The 14,266-nt window shown below is 37.2% G+C and overlaps 1 long non-coding RNA gene across 1 annotated transcript in view; it reads left to right on the forward strand.

Annotated features, from left to right (window-relative positions):
* LOC141973923 (uncharacterized) overlaps nucleotides 1-14,023 on the forward strand; it is a 319,412-nt gene extending 305,389 nt beyond the window's left edge. The window contains exon 3 of the long non-coding RNA XR_012635625.1: nucleotides 13,922-14,023. This is a non-coding gene — a long non-coding RNA (uncharacterized LOC141973923). The remainder of the gene's footprint in view (nucleotides 1-13,921) is intronic.
* Nucleotides 14,024-14,266: the final 243 nt, after the last annotated feature.

Consider the following 14,266-nt stretch of genomic DNA (forward strand, 5'->3'; position numbering starts at 1 on the left):
CCTATGACATAACTTTCCATGATATATTTCAGGGTGCCATGTGGGATAGGGGCTCCCTTGGGGCCAGGAGAGGTGGGGACTCCCTTGGGACTGGTAGGGCAAGACCTCAGCCAGAACCTGTACTGCTGCCCCCATCCAGGAAGCATGATAGGCTGGAGGGATGGTCAGGGATAGGTCCAGAGCATGACATCGGGCTCTTCTGTAGGCATAAGGACAGGCCAAGTCCAGGCTGCAATGTCAGCCTACAGGTGAATGTTGGGACTGGACCTGGTGAGTATACCCAGGGTCAAACACAGCCCCAGGATGACTGAAACAACTTCATCAAAAATTTATCATTGACAGTCATGAAAGTGGCCCTTGAGTAAGTGTGTTCTTCATGTAGTAATGTAAGATAGGCTTTTGGTTTAGGAGGAAATTATCTCTTTGAGCATAATTTTGATATTAGAGGTAAAACCTGGCATGTTAAGATAATTATCAAGGGCTACATGCAAAGTATGTATATTTTCAGTTCCATAATGAGAGAGTAAATGTATCTGGACAGATGTTTTTCTAGATTGTTGTTTCCATGTGCCTTGTGCGTGGGTAACTCATTCACCATTCCCCACTTCCTGAAAACAGACAGCAGCTGTACTGATTCCTGATATAAAGCACTGTAGCTTTTGACAGTCTTTGTATGTGTTGTCAATAGTCACTGTAGATTCCTGTATTAATTCACAAAAACAGAGATATCTAAAATAAAAAAATGCTAGGAATCAACCAGAGATAATTATCCCTCATGTTATTGAATAAATTAGAATTTTTCCAGCTATAGCTATTACTAAAATAGGTGTGCTTCAGCAGGAAAGATAAGGAAGACAGCCTTAAATTTTTTAAATGCAGATCTTTTATTTGACTTTATTTATTGTTGCTGGAGCTGTAAAAAAAAAAAAAAAAAAAAAAAAATCAGTGTTGTATGAAGTTTGAAAATGAGATTCACCTACATGGTTTTTGAAAACTGATCTATGCCACTCTTTATGTGGGAAATCCAATAATTGTTTTAATAGTACAAGCATTTTTTAACCATGGGCTATTTATGCACAGTTAAGAATTTCTGAAATCAATTCAGAATGGATCAGTAATTACATCCTTTCCTGATAACATAACTTTCTTTTCTTCTGAGCAATGTTTGTCAAAACAAATGGGAAGTTAGAACACTCTTAATATATCTGGCCAGATTCACTACCACATATGGAGAGCATAATTAGTGAACTGAACAGAGCAGTAAGAAGACTGTACTGACTTTGCTAGGATGAATAGTGCATGGATGATGAACAATGTATTTAGAAGTATGAACAATGTTTTTAATGAGTGTTGTCCTTGCACAATAACCTTGGGCCCTTTCCCTGATTAAGGTTGGTCATTAGGATTATCTTGGCATATGTTTACAGGAGCATAGTAGCTGAATTTCAAGCACAATCCATATGAAAGCCCAGAAAATCCAAACATTATTTGCTTGAAGCCAAATAAACCAAAATGAATAAATTGAGAGTCTAGCACTTCTAACACCTAAAGCCCTTTTTCTTCAGATCCCAAAGCCTAGTAAATATAATCTTTGCCACTGTTAGTTGGCGGAAAGTTTTACATCAATCTGACAGTACAGTTTCAGGACCTGGCTGGACTTGCCTTGACCTAGGCTGATTTTATTTTGCTTTAACAAATGTCTAGAGAACAAGTGACTATTATCAAACATGTTGGAGATGCAGCAATGTGAGTTCCATCAGGCCAAGACCTGATGATTTATGTCACCCTCATAACTTGAGTTTCTGAAATTTTGGCATATTTGATGTGTTATATCTTCATTTATATCATAAAATTTCAAAAATGTTTGTTATCTAAAGCATACAGCTTAATCTTACCTAACCAAATTTGAGGTAACATTAGCTGTTGGAATATTTGGTTATGTTCATAAACTGACTGCTTTTTGAGACTGAACAGAATCATTGTTACGTCAGAAGGAGTGAGCAGGGATATTTACAGAGATTATTTTTTAAATCATCTTACTTGTCTTACAATTACTGCATCATTTTCTGTCAATGTCTGGCTGCTGCCTTAAACCAAAAATTTTAAATAGCAGTATTCCCATGCGGTAATATATAGCCTATTTTTTTAATCATATTTTTCCTTAATTAACTTTCCTTTCTGCTTGTTGTACATATCCCTCAAAAGAACCACGTACGCATATATCCTTTGCTTCACATACAAGGGTTGTAGGGGAAAAAGAATAACGTATATATGCATGTGTTGTATTTGATAGCAGAAAAAATAGAAAACTGCAATTCTCCCCAAAAATCAGCCTGGATTGCAGGTTTGTAATTTGGAGAGGTGGTAGATCATTCCATTTTCAAATCAAAGCTGAAACTGTAGAAACTTCCTGTGTTTAAACAGAGGAAAATTCTGCTTTCAAAGTTTAAAATCAAATTAAAGTTCGGTAGTACTTCAATCTCCTTTGTTAAGATGTAGTTGCTAGGGTTTACAGGGTAACAGCTTCTAGTAAAGATCTAAGAAACCTTACTTAAATCCAGTGTTCTTCTGGTGATCTGGCTCTGTGAACTGGAATTCCTGGAGTTCCTTATTTCAATTTAATTTTAATTCAAAACTTGACTGGAAAAACAGCATGCAATCCAATCTAAGTTGTTTCTGCTTTGACTGGAGAACTGGACTAAAAGAACCACTCCCAAGTTCCCTTCCAACCTAAATTATTGTGGCTGAAAAACCATTTACAGTGCCAGTCAGTTTTGTCTGAGAATTCCTTGCCAGCTCTACTTGCCTCATGTCATGATACTGCATACCAACACATCAGAAGACAATTGGTTCAGCCAGTTCCTCCAAATGCATTATTATTTCTTCTTTTCCACCTCTGTAATGAACTTACATGTATTTTAGTTCTATGTAATGAACATCATCTTAAAAAAAGGCTCTCTCAAATTAGTAAATAAGTATGATCTATGTAGGGATTTGGCAGTATGATGAAACTGTATATGCAATTATATTTCTCATCTTTTTGTTTATTTTTCTTCCTTCCCCTCCTCTCATTTGAAAGGATCTGTGATTTCTGTAGCTATCTTACCTACTATATCCTTCACAGACTTTGTTGCTTATAAACTCTGAAGCTGGCCCGAGGGTTACAGTTTAAGGTTGCTACAGAAATTGATGGATTTGCTCTTTCTTACCCTCAAAAGTAATTATAAGCAATATGGTCACCATTATGATTATAATAATAAGGGTCTGTAGTACCAAAATGAAGTAAAATTATATTTTATGTTAATAGCTGCCCAAGCAGTTTCTGGTTGTTTCAGTTCTTTTCATGCCATATGCATTAACTTTTACATGTCTCCATATTGAAAATTAGGACAATTTATTTAAGAAATTACTCAGTACCCAACTGCAGCATACATGAATGATGATTATTCACTCAGCCATGAAGTTTAAGGATGGAACTGTTTGTCAGAAAGGAAGACAGAGCTTTCATTCTGAAAATAGAATCAAGCCAACCTTAAAATGCAAGACCTTTAAAGATTAAGTTGTCTAGCTTAATCAGAGGGAAGATTGAGCGATGAATTCTACATGAATATATATGTATACGCACAGAACTATAATAGAAAGGAGAGGACAGATGTTTAACTTTGAAGACAAAACAGTGACATAAATCTAGTTATTGAGAGCCAACTTTTAGACAAATATAATATTAGAATTAGACATAAACTTTCTAGTTGTGAGATATTTAAATATTGTCATAGTAGTGCAACTTGTAATCATTTGATAACACCACTATTTCAAAGGTATACTTCACTCCATAAAATTTTATAACCTCTGTGTACAGTTTTAATGAATATAGGACTGCTTTGGCTCATTCGGACCTTGAAATCTTTTACTCTGATTTTCCATTTTCAAGACTACTAGGGAAAACAAAATTTAATGCATTGACATTTTAATGTTCTCTGTACTTTCATCTATACATTAAACTAGTAACAAAATCAAATTTCATGCTTCAGAGCTTTAGCCAGTCCTCAGCAAAGTGAAGGAGTACATTGTCTTGATGAGCAATTGGTTAGATATATATTTTCTCCTCTTTCTCTGAAGAATCAGAAGCTAGCTGCAACTATAGACTGGAAGAAAAGATAGATACAAAGACAAAAAATATTTCTTCAGTGTATCTGCTGACACATTCAAGGTCATGCTGATCATTAGATTTTTATTCAAGTAAGAAATTTTCCCTGCTCATTCTGATGGGGGATTTGGAAATTTTTTGCAAACTTCTTAATTTTCTTTACAGCAAAATGAGTAGATGGAGTTCCTGAAGTGCCATAATGTGAAAATTATTTTTCAGCTTCTAAATTTTAGGGTCATAATAACTCACTTCTTGACTAGAAGTGTCAAAACTGAACTCAGCTGGTTTGGGATTATCTTGGTATATTTCAGATAATAAAATCCTGCCACTGAAACCTGGAGTACATGGAGCCCTCCTCTGATGCCATGACCTACTCAGGGAGAAATGTGTACAATCATTACACCTATGGGCTGTAAAGAAGTGAAGTTATTGACCCTTGCAGCACTCAGACCAAAAGGCTGGCAGCTGTAATGGTTGAACCTGGAGAGCTGCCAGATCCCCACGCAACGGCCCTCCCACTCCCTCTCCTTAACAGGACAGGGAGAGAAAACAAGATGGAAAATCTTGTTATCTGTTAGTGTCTCTACACTGTTTATGGGAACAGAAATAATACCATATTGGAAAATGTGGTGTACCACTGGTTAAAATTAGATGAAAGAAATAACCTTGCAAAGTCCTCTCTTTGATTATCTGTTTAGGATGAAAAGAAACAATGTGGGAAATCTGTACCTTCTTAAAGAATATTGTATGTGAAGTTGAATAAATATAGCTCTAGTTAAATAAGAACATGATAAACCTCAAGGAAATAAAATTTCTTCAGTTTTGCTTAACATACCCCATTTATGTCTTTTTCTTATGGAACAAGATAACAGTCATATTTTCTTTTCCTAAAAATGATATGTTTCTGTGGTGAGTTAACCTTGGCTGATTTCCAGATGCCCACCAAGCCACTCTCTCACTCCTTCTCAACACAACTGGGAAAAAATAAGATGGAAGAGCTCATGGTTTGAGATGAAGACAGGGAGATCACTCACCAATTACTGTCAACAGGCAAAACAGGCTTGACTTGGAGAAAATTAATTTATTGCCAGATAAAAATAGAGCAAGATAGTGAGAAAAAAAATAGACAAAACTAAAACCACTTTTCTCCCACCCCACCTTCTTCTCAGACTTAACTTCACTCCTGATTCTTCTATGACCTTCTACCCCGAGTAGTGCAAAAAGATGGGAAATGGGGGTTAAGGACAGTTCATAACACTTCATCTCTGGCTCTCCTTCCATCACACACTTTTCCCAACTCCAGTATGGGGTTCTTCCCATGGTATACCACCTTTCATGAATTGCTCCAATATGGTTACTTTCCATGGCTTCAGTCCTTCCAGAATTGCTCCAGCCTGGGTTCTTTCCATGGGACACAGCCCCTCAGGAACAGACTGCTACAACGTGAGTCCCCCATGGATTGCATGTCCTGCCAGAAAACCTGGTCCCACATGTGTTCCTCTCCAGAGGCTCCTGTGTGACGCCTCCACAGTCTGCAGCTTCCTTTAGGGCTTGTTTACGTGCTGTGGTGTGGGGTCTTCCATGGCTTATATTGTTGATATCTGCCTCAAAGTAGTCCTCCATGGGCTGCAGGGGCAAATCCTATTTCATCACAATCTTCTCTATGGGCCGCACAGAGAAACCTCTGCTCTAGCACCTAAAGCATCAATTCCTCCTCCTCCACTGTCCTTGCTCTTTGTAGGGCTGTTTCACGTTTTTCTCACATCTCTCTCTCACAGCTGCTACACAGTATATATTTGCCGTTTCTTAAATACATTATCACAGAAGTGCCATCATCTTGGCTGAGGGACTCAGCTGTGTCCTGTGGTAGTTACATTTCGGAGATGACTGGAACCAGCTCTGTCTCATGTGGTGGAAGTCTCTGTTCTCACAGAAACCATCCCTGCAGCATTCTTCCTCCCCCTAGTCTTGCCACATAAACCTAATATAGTTCCCCATACAGGAAAAAAATACTAGTTTATGATTTAAGAGTTTCTTCATTGCAAAGGCTTTACCAGAATACCATTATAAAATTTAATTAATCTTCCATCCACTCAAAAATACAAAACAAAGTAAACCAAACAATCAAACTGACCCCAAATTATAATTGGATGGATTACACCCAAAGTAAAGTTTGGGGGCAGCAGGAGGCTAATAATCTCCTGCTCTCTTGAAGACATGCTACAGTAAAAAAGATTCCTTCTGATTCTTTCCACAAAGAGAATAGGAAACATAGTATATGACTTTCTGCTGTTAAATATAAATTCTTATAAAGGGATACTGTCTGGTAATATAAAGAGGTAACAGAAAAGCCTGTCATGGATTACCATGTTCTGTATTTTATGCTGTTGTTATTAATAAAAATTCTTAAATTCATGTTACATATAAAGATAGGGTTTTGTAATTTTTTTTTCTTTTAGTATTGTCAGTTTAAAAGATATGTTGTACACTTAGAAACAGGACCATGATGCTTAAGTCCTGACAGAAATGAAATGCATTTTAATATTTTTATTACTTCTGTAATTGTTCAATGCCATGCTTGTGGTGTAGTTACATTATTGATAAAAACTCACCATTTTAGTCTGCATAACCCTTTAAGTACTAAAAAAGCTTTATTTGAGATCATGGTTTTGTTTTTAAATTGTATGACTATGTCTGTAAGAAATTATACAATGGCAATTTTTTAAATCTTTTTTACTAAAGAGAGAAATACAGCTCTCAAATACTTAAAGAGTAACAAATATTCTATCACTGTGAAAGAAAAAATTACTCTTAAAGGATGTCAATTCCAGGGATAGTAACTAAAGATAAGATGTATATTCATATTATTCATTTTATTAATTTGAGATTATTTGTTCTATTAATTTGTTATTGTTTGTCTATGCATAATGAAAGATAATAGCATTGTGAATATGTATGAATGAAGAGACATAGAACAGGGATTTCATTTTTTTAAAGGGAAAAGTAATCAACAGTACATATAGCCACTCTTTCTGTCCAAAGAAAACATCAAAGGCTGAAGTCTGTATTATTGCCACAACTTATAGAAGCTGAAAGAATATCGTGTCATTTTTACAAATAATTGTCCTTTTAATTTATTTTACACTATTAAGATGAACTTAAGAAGTATTTTCCAATCTTCAGAAATCATGAGTATCATGTAAACATTCCTTAGTTGGGAATGATCACTGGTGTATTTTTTCTGTGATGGCTGAGGCAGGATTTCAGATTATGTCTTGTGATTTTAATAAGTAATTTTCAAACCAGCTATAATATCAGTGTCCCATGTGACATCTAGCATACCTGAATTATTCTTCCCTATGTTCTTTTGATCAAGGACTTTTGTGCCAGCATTTTGTCATTTCTTTCCAGTTCTATCAACAGATCTAGTAAGACATATTACTTTCCTCACAAACCTTCTTTAGTGTCTAGCTTCTGTCTTTGTGCAGCAGCATTGTTAAGTCTGAATTTAATACATTGCAATTCATTGTGGCCAGAAGCATATATGTAAATGTCAATGCTGAATCTTAACCTTTTTCTAATATTGTCAACTATTTATTGGCACCTGGCTTTCTCAGCCCATTTTCTGAGAAAATGTAAATGTTTTAGCCCTCCTGGCATGCAATTTCAGCATACATAATTGAAAAGAGAGACAATAATACACAGTGCTCCTGTAGTGGCTAACAGAAGCAGACAGCCCAAAGCTTCATGCTTATCTTCCGCTTTCATTCAGGAACCAAAGTGATGTTTCCTTCTGTTCCCAACTGATAACAAGTGCAAAATACAGGCAAAAATAACTTTGGGCCAACTGCATCCCTATCGAAAAAGAGAAGAACAAATTACTGGGCTGATTGGCAAGAAAGTGGTGAAAGTAGGTTTGCTGAGTCTGAAATGTGTAAAGCTGGAGGCTAAGAGAAAGGGAAACTGAGCTCTAGGAAACAAGGAAAGGAGCAAAGCCAAGAAAGGGCATAGGAAAAGATTAATTACTTCGAAGGAAAACATAAGAATTCAAGATGAAAAAAAAAAATAAAATTCTGAGATAAAGGGGTTATTTGCTTCACTGGAACGGAAAACATGTGCCCAGTTTGTTTCCCTACAGCAGTGTAAGAGTGGGATAAAAATCTCATCGTGGTGCTGATAGGCAAGTTTGTTTTCCAGTTTCAAGTTAGGAGTAAAAAAAGAGATTTCTATCACTTAGCCTGTGATGATGATTCAATATTTAGTTAATCGTCATGTGTCTCCTGAGTTCGTCTGCCTTGGGAAATTCCAGGCTAAAACTGTTTGAAAATTTACCATTAGAATATTATCTCATAAGAAAATATTAATTAGTTGCAAACTTGAACTAGTGAGGGCATATACAATAAAGAGTGTTTTTGGCTGAAGCACTTCAGAGGGATTGAATTCGTTCTTCCACGTTCCACTTATTTGCCTTCCCAGTCTAAATGTATCAGGAAGACACCCTTAGATTTGCCTGTTCACTTCTTTTGGAAAGCTTGTTGCGTTTCTGACAAAGTGTTCAGACACTTTTGGAATACTCCCTGTGGAAAAAAAAAAAATATGTTTTGAAACTCAAAAACTTTATAACACTTGGAAAAAAGTTCTAGTTCTGTTCGAGACAGCTATTCATGGTGAAATCTGTAAGCTTATTGAATTAAATTTGTCTGTCCTTACGGGGATTTATGTGTACGAATAACTTCCACTAAGGCTTGTACTGAAGGAAAGAGTAGAAAAAGACTTCTGAGAGAGCGAATTTACTAGTTGTGTCGGTCTGCAACTGCAGAGTATTCAGGGAATAATTAGACTTTGCATTCCATGGAAATATATTAACTTCCTGTGTCTGCGATGAGGAATTTGGTTCTTATGTTAGAATTATAAACAGTAGAATGAGCTTTTAGCTGTTAGGAAATTGCTTCATATTAATTTTATAGGATTATTTTAATTGTTTATAATGAATCAATTATTTGGATAGCTGGAGGACCGGAGAAGTGTTACTGAATTTTTTAAGTGTTTAGGTCACATATATTTTTCTAAAGAAATAAAACATGCCATCTACCTTCAAGAAAAAAACCACAACATTAATACATAAAATAACATTAGTATATAACAGTTTAGTTCTCCTAGACGTTTACACTGTAAATTAAAGGTCACAAATTTGACAGATGTGCAGTGCCTCTCCACCATTGTTTGTATACAGCATTAAGGAAATAATTATATACTATTAATCATTCTTCTTGTCTGGCCTTATAACTGATCATTGATTCTTAACTTGTATACCCTGTACAACAAGTACTCTTGATGTATAATGATCTGAAAATTTTATGTTAGCTGCAATTTTCTAAACATTGCTGTCCTGTCCAGTGTTAGCACAGCATACAAGTTCACTACAAGGTTGTTTTAAGCCTGTGAGTTTGTGAAAAATTATGCCCTCTGTGGAAATCCATTCTTTGTGTTGTAATACAGCTGAGAACTGTAATATGATGATGACTTTTCTTCATGTTTGTTTGGTGCTCTTTTAGTCTGAGCAACAGATATATCATGTGGTCAAGAAGACGTAACAAAATTGCTGAATATTTTAATGTTATAGATGTAATTAATTACAATTTTTTCCCACTGTTTTTCAAATATGCATATCTTCATAGTTGTCTCAGTCCTTTCTGATATGCAGTGATATGGAAGCTGTGAAACTCAGTATGTATAATTGGAACAGATATTTAAGAAATACATAGTTTTCTATTTCATTATTAATGTTATTCACTTTTATTGTGATGCTTGAGAAAATACATAGATTTCACAGCTCTTACTACCTCCACCAAATGTATTGCAATAATGCGAAACAATCAGTTTGGTCAAGAATAGTTTAACCTGGTGAAAATGTGTTGCCATTTTGTAGAATAGAAGAGAATAGTTCCAGCTGCAAGGGACATACAATGACCACCTAGTCCAACTGTCTGACCAATTCAGGGCTGACCCACAGTTAAAGCATGTTATTAAGGGCATTGTTCAAAGGCCTCTTAAAAACTGACAGTCTTGTGGCATCGACCATCTCTCTAGGAAGACTGTTCCAATGTTTGACCATCCTCATAGTAAATACATACTTCCAAATGTCCAGCCGAAACATCCCCTGGCACAACTTTGGACCATTCCCATGCTTTCTATCACTGGATCCCAGGGCGAAGAGATCAGCACCTCACTCCCCACTTTCCCTCCTCACGAACCTGAAGAGAGCAATGAGGTTACACCTCAGCCTACCTTTCCCCACATTAGACAAACCCCAAATCCTTACAGTTTCTCACAGAACATGCTTTCTAGCCCTTTCACCACCTTTGTTGACCTCCACTTGACACATCAGAGGACTTGCACAACCTTCTCAAATTCTGGGCCCCAGAGCTGCACACAGTACTCCAGGTGAGGTTGCACCAATGCTGAATACAGCTCTTTTGACTGGCAGGTTATTCTGTGTTTGAATCCAGCATTTTGACTTGTTAAATCTCATCCCATTAATCATTACCCAATGTTCCAATCTATCCATATCCCTCTGCAAGGCCTCTTGTACCTCAAGAGAGACAGCAGCACCTCCTAGTTTGGTATCATCAGCAAACGTGAAAATAGTGTGTTCAAGTCTTACATCCAGATTGTTAACGAATATATTAAACAGAACTGGCCCTAGAATTGAGCCCTGAGGAACACTGCTGGTGATTGGTTGTCAGCCAGATGTAGCCTCATTCACTATAACCCTTTGACTCCTGCCCTCAGCCAGTTCCTCACGCAGTGCACCATGACCCCACTCGTCCCACAGCTGGACAACTTGTCCAGAAGGATGCTGTGAGGAACAGTATCAAAAGCCTTACTAAAATCCAAAAAATCAACATTGATTGCCCTCCCTTGATCCACTAGGCCGGTGACCTTATCACATTTTAAATTAGTTAACAGGATGTTCCCTTTGTGAACCTGTGTGGACTGTGCCTGATGATTGCATTGTCCTTGAAATGTATGTCAATAGAACTGAACATGGTCTTCTCCATAATATTTCCAGTAACTGAGATTAGACTAACAGGTCTGTAGTTTCCAGAATCTTCTCTCATGTCCTTCTTGTAACATTAGATAGCTTCCAGTCAGCAGGGACCTCCTTAGAATCCCAAAACCTTTGGTAGATTGTTGCAGGAGGATATCGGACTTGCACAAATCTATAAATAGAGTTATATCAAGCAAAGCCGTTTATTTTTCCAATAGTACATCCTTATGCTCTCACCAAAGCTCTTACTTCATAATTAGCAAATCAGCAATTAGACAGCTATCAACCTTTTCTCCTATCGCCATAAGACCACTCTCACGCGCTGTGCAGACCAATCACCTCCTTGTTCATGTGCTGTTCATGCAGCAGTTAACTTCTCACAGTTCAGTACTTTTCCACGTTCAGTGTTGCAGCTGTCCGTTGTTTTTCCCTGCCACCTTGGCACAACTCAGGGGTTTCTTATCTTTCTCCCAAGGCCTGTTTTTCATCAAAGCCTAGCTGTTTCTCAGAGGTTGTGCAGGGCTGACAGGCCGATGTCTCCCACAGTAGATGTTCAAGATTGGTCCTGACATAATATCTGCTAGCTCTTTCAGTACTCTGGGTACTTCAGGCCCCATGGACTTGTGGACATTCAGCTGGTACAGCTGGTCCCTTACAGCTTCAGCGTCCACAAACGGAAAGTCAGCATTCCCACACTTGTGATCCTCCAGCTCAGGGACTGGACCGCCCAAGGTCTGTCGCCATTATTACAAACAAAAAGCACATTGCATGCCTCCACTTTTTCTTCATTCCTATTAGTCAGATAACCGTCTTCAACAAGTATCAGTCCAATGTTTTCTTTAGTTCTCCTCTTGCTATTAACATACTTAAAAAAGACCTTGTTATCTGGAACTGGTCAGTTTCGACTCTCAATGAGCTTTGGCCTTTTACGTCATCTTTCTGTCTATATGGACCACAGCTTTGTAATCTTCCTGTGAAGCCTGACCTTATTTCCAGAGATCATACAATTTATTTTTCCTCTTGAGCTCCACAATGAGTTCCCTGTTTAGCCAAGCTGTTCTCCTGCCCTACTTGCTTGACTTATGACATAATGGAATTGCATTCTCCTGTGTTTCTAAAACGTGATCCTTAAAAACCGACCGGCACTCATGAACTCATAAGAGGTACCCTCAGAAGTGGATTCCCAGGGTACCCTGAGAAGTAGGTACCTGAATAGCTTAAATGTCTTCTCTCCTGAAGTTCAGGGTAGCAACTCTGCTGTCCTTTTTTTCTTATTACGCTAAAAATTTTTAGCTCAACTCTTTCGTGATTGCTGTGGCCCAGACAGTCACCTGCCATCATATCTCCCATGAGTCCTTCTATATTCACAAATAGCAAGTCTAGGAGGACATCTTTCCTAGCTGTCTCACTGAGTAATTGTGACAAGTTAACTTTTGCAAACCAATAATTTCCAAGACCTGTTCATCACAGCAGTATGATATTCTCAGCTGATGTCTGGGAAGTTGAAATCCATAAGGACAAGGGCTACTGATCCAGAAAATTATCCTAATAGCCTATGGAATAATTCCTCAGTGATTACATGCTGTCTGGGTGACTGGTGATACACACTAGTACAACATCTCCTTTGAGTAGTACAACTCCACTGAGTTGGCTTACATGCATCGGAGATGGCAGAGTGTGACTCCGTTGATCAATCTGCTTCTCAGACTCTTAAATACTCCTCAGTCTGCCCACCACTTCCTGCAGCTCGGCTGCCAAGCAGAGCAGTTCATCTATGGTCACACTTCCCCCAGGCTTGTTGTCAATCGCTCTCCAACTCCAGGAGTATCCCATTACACAACCCATAGCTGAAAACCTGGGTGGTTGCATGCTTGGACAGGAGCTCTGCATGCGTGACTGCATTGGTTCTACCAGGTGCTAGACACTCAGGAGAAAGAGAGGACATTGCTTTTTTGTCAGGTGGTCACCATGCCACCACACACCTGCTTACTGCCACTGATTGCTCTTTTTGTGCCTACAGATAACTTTCCTGAGGACCTGTCCTGTAATTTTTCCTAGGAACTAAAGTGAAACTGATTGGACTATGGTTCTCTGAATCTTCCTTTCTGCCTGTGTTTCTAAATGGATATATTTGTCACTTTTTTAGTCAGTTGGGTCTTCTTTTTATCTCCATGACCTTTCAAAGTTTATAGAGAGCAGTTTAAAATTGAGAGACTTTATTAACCTTCTGTTTTAAAAATAGTCTGTCATAATTTTGAAGACTGTAGTCCATAATGAGATGAAGAAATCTGGAAAAAATAAACAGTACTCTAAGATAAAAATAAATGTTCATCTTTGTTATTTGGATACATGTAGTAAATTGCTTTGCTCTGAAACACTTCTATTTTCTATTGCTAAATGTTCTGGTTTTACTTTCTTCAGTATCAGCATTTAGAAACTCATATTTTATATTAATAAATATTTTATTTAACAGTTACAAATAAATAAACCAGTAAATTTTATAATAAATTTTAATAACAAGATAATTATTTATAGCATTTATTTATGCACATATTGGATCACATATCTGAGAAATTCAGAGAGTGTAATAGTTTATGCTTCCATCCTTTGTATGAATGTTCTGATGAACCCTTAATGTGACAGGAAAATATAATGTAATAAATATCTTCTTTCACTTGGAAGACCATGAAAAAAAAAGTAACTGACACAATATTTTGTTCCAGGTGGGAGTAAAAAGCAACTGCTTTCCTGGCCTTTTACAACCTAGTTAAGAATTTGACTGATAGAATGTTGGCACCAGCTGTGGAAGAGCTGATCAGCCTCACCTCCAAGTAAGTGAAATCTTATGCATGTGGATGTACATTTCAGATTAAATTGACAAAGCTTGTTGATTTCTAACAGCAAACATAAATTAAAAATGCAGTTTCTAAGACACTGTAGAGCACTTTGCTTTCCCATGCTGTGGAATTCAATTTCTCATTTAGACACGTCTTTAAATCAGTATGTAACTTCATCTCTTTATAATGTTATTTTGCAAACTTAATGACATCATATTCTGATTACTCTTC

The sequence above is a fragment of the Athene noctua genome, chromosome Z (genome assembly GCF_965140245.1).
Source record: "Athene noctua chromosome Z, bAthNoc1.hap1.1, whole genome shotgun sequence".
NCBI classification, from domain to species: Eukaryota; Metazoa; Chordata; class Aves; order Strigiformes; family Strigidae; genus Athene; species Athene noctua.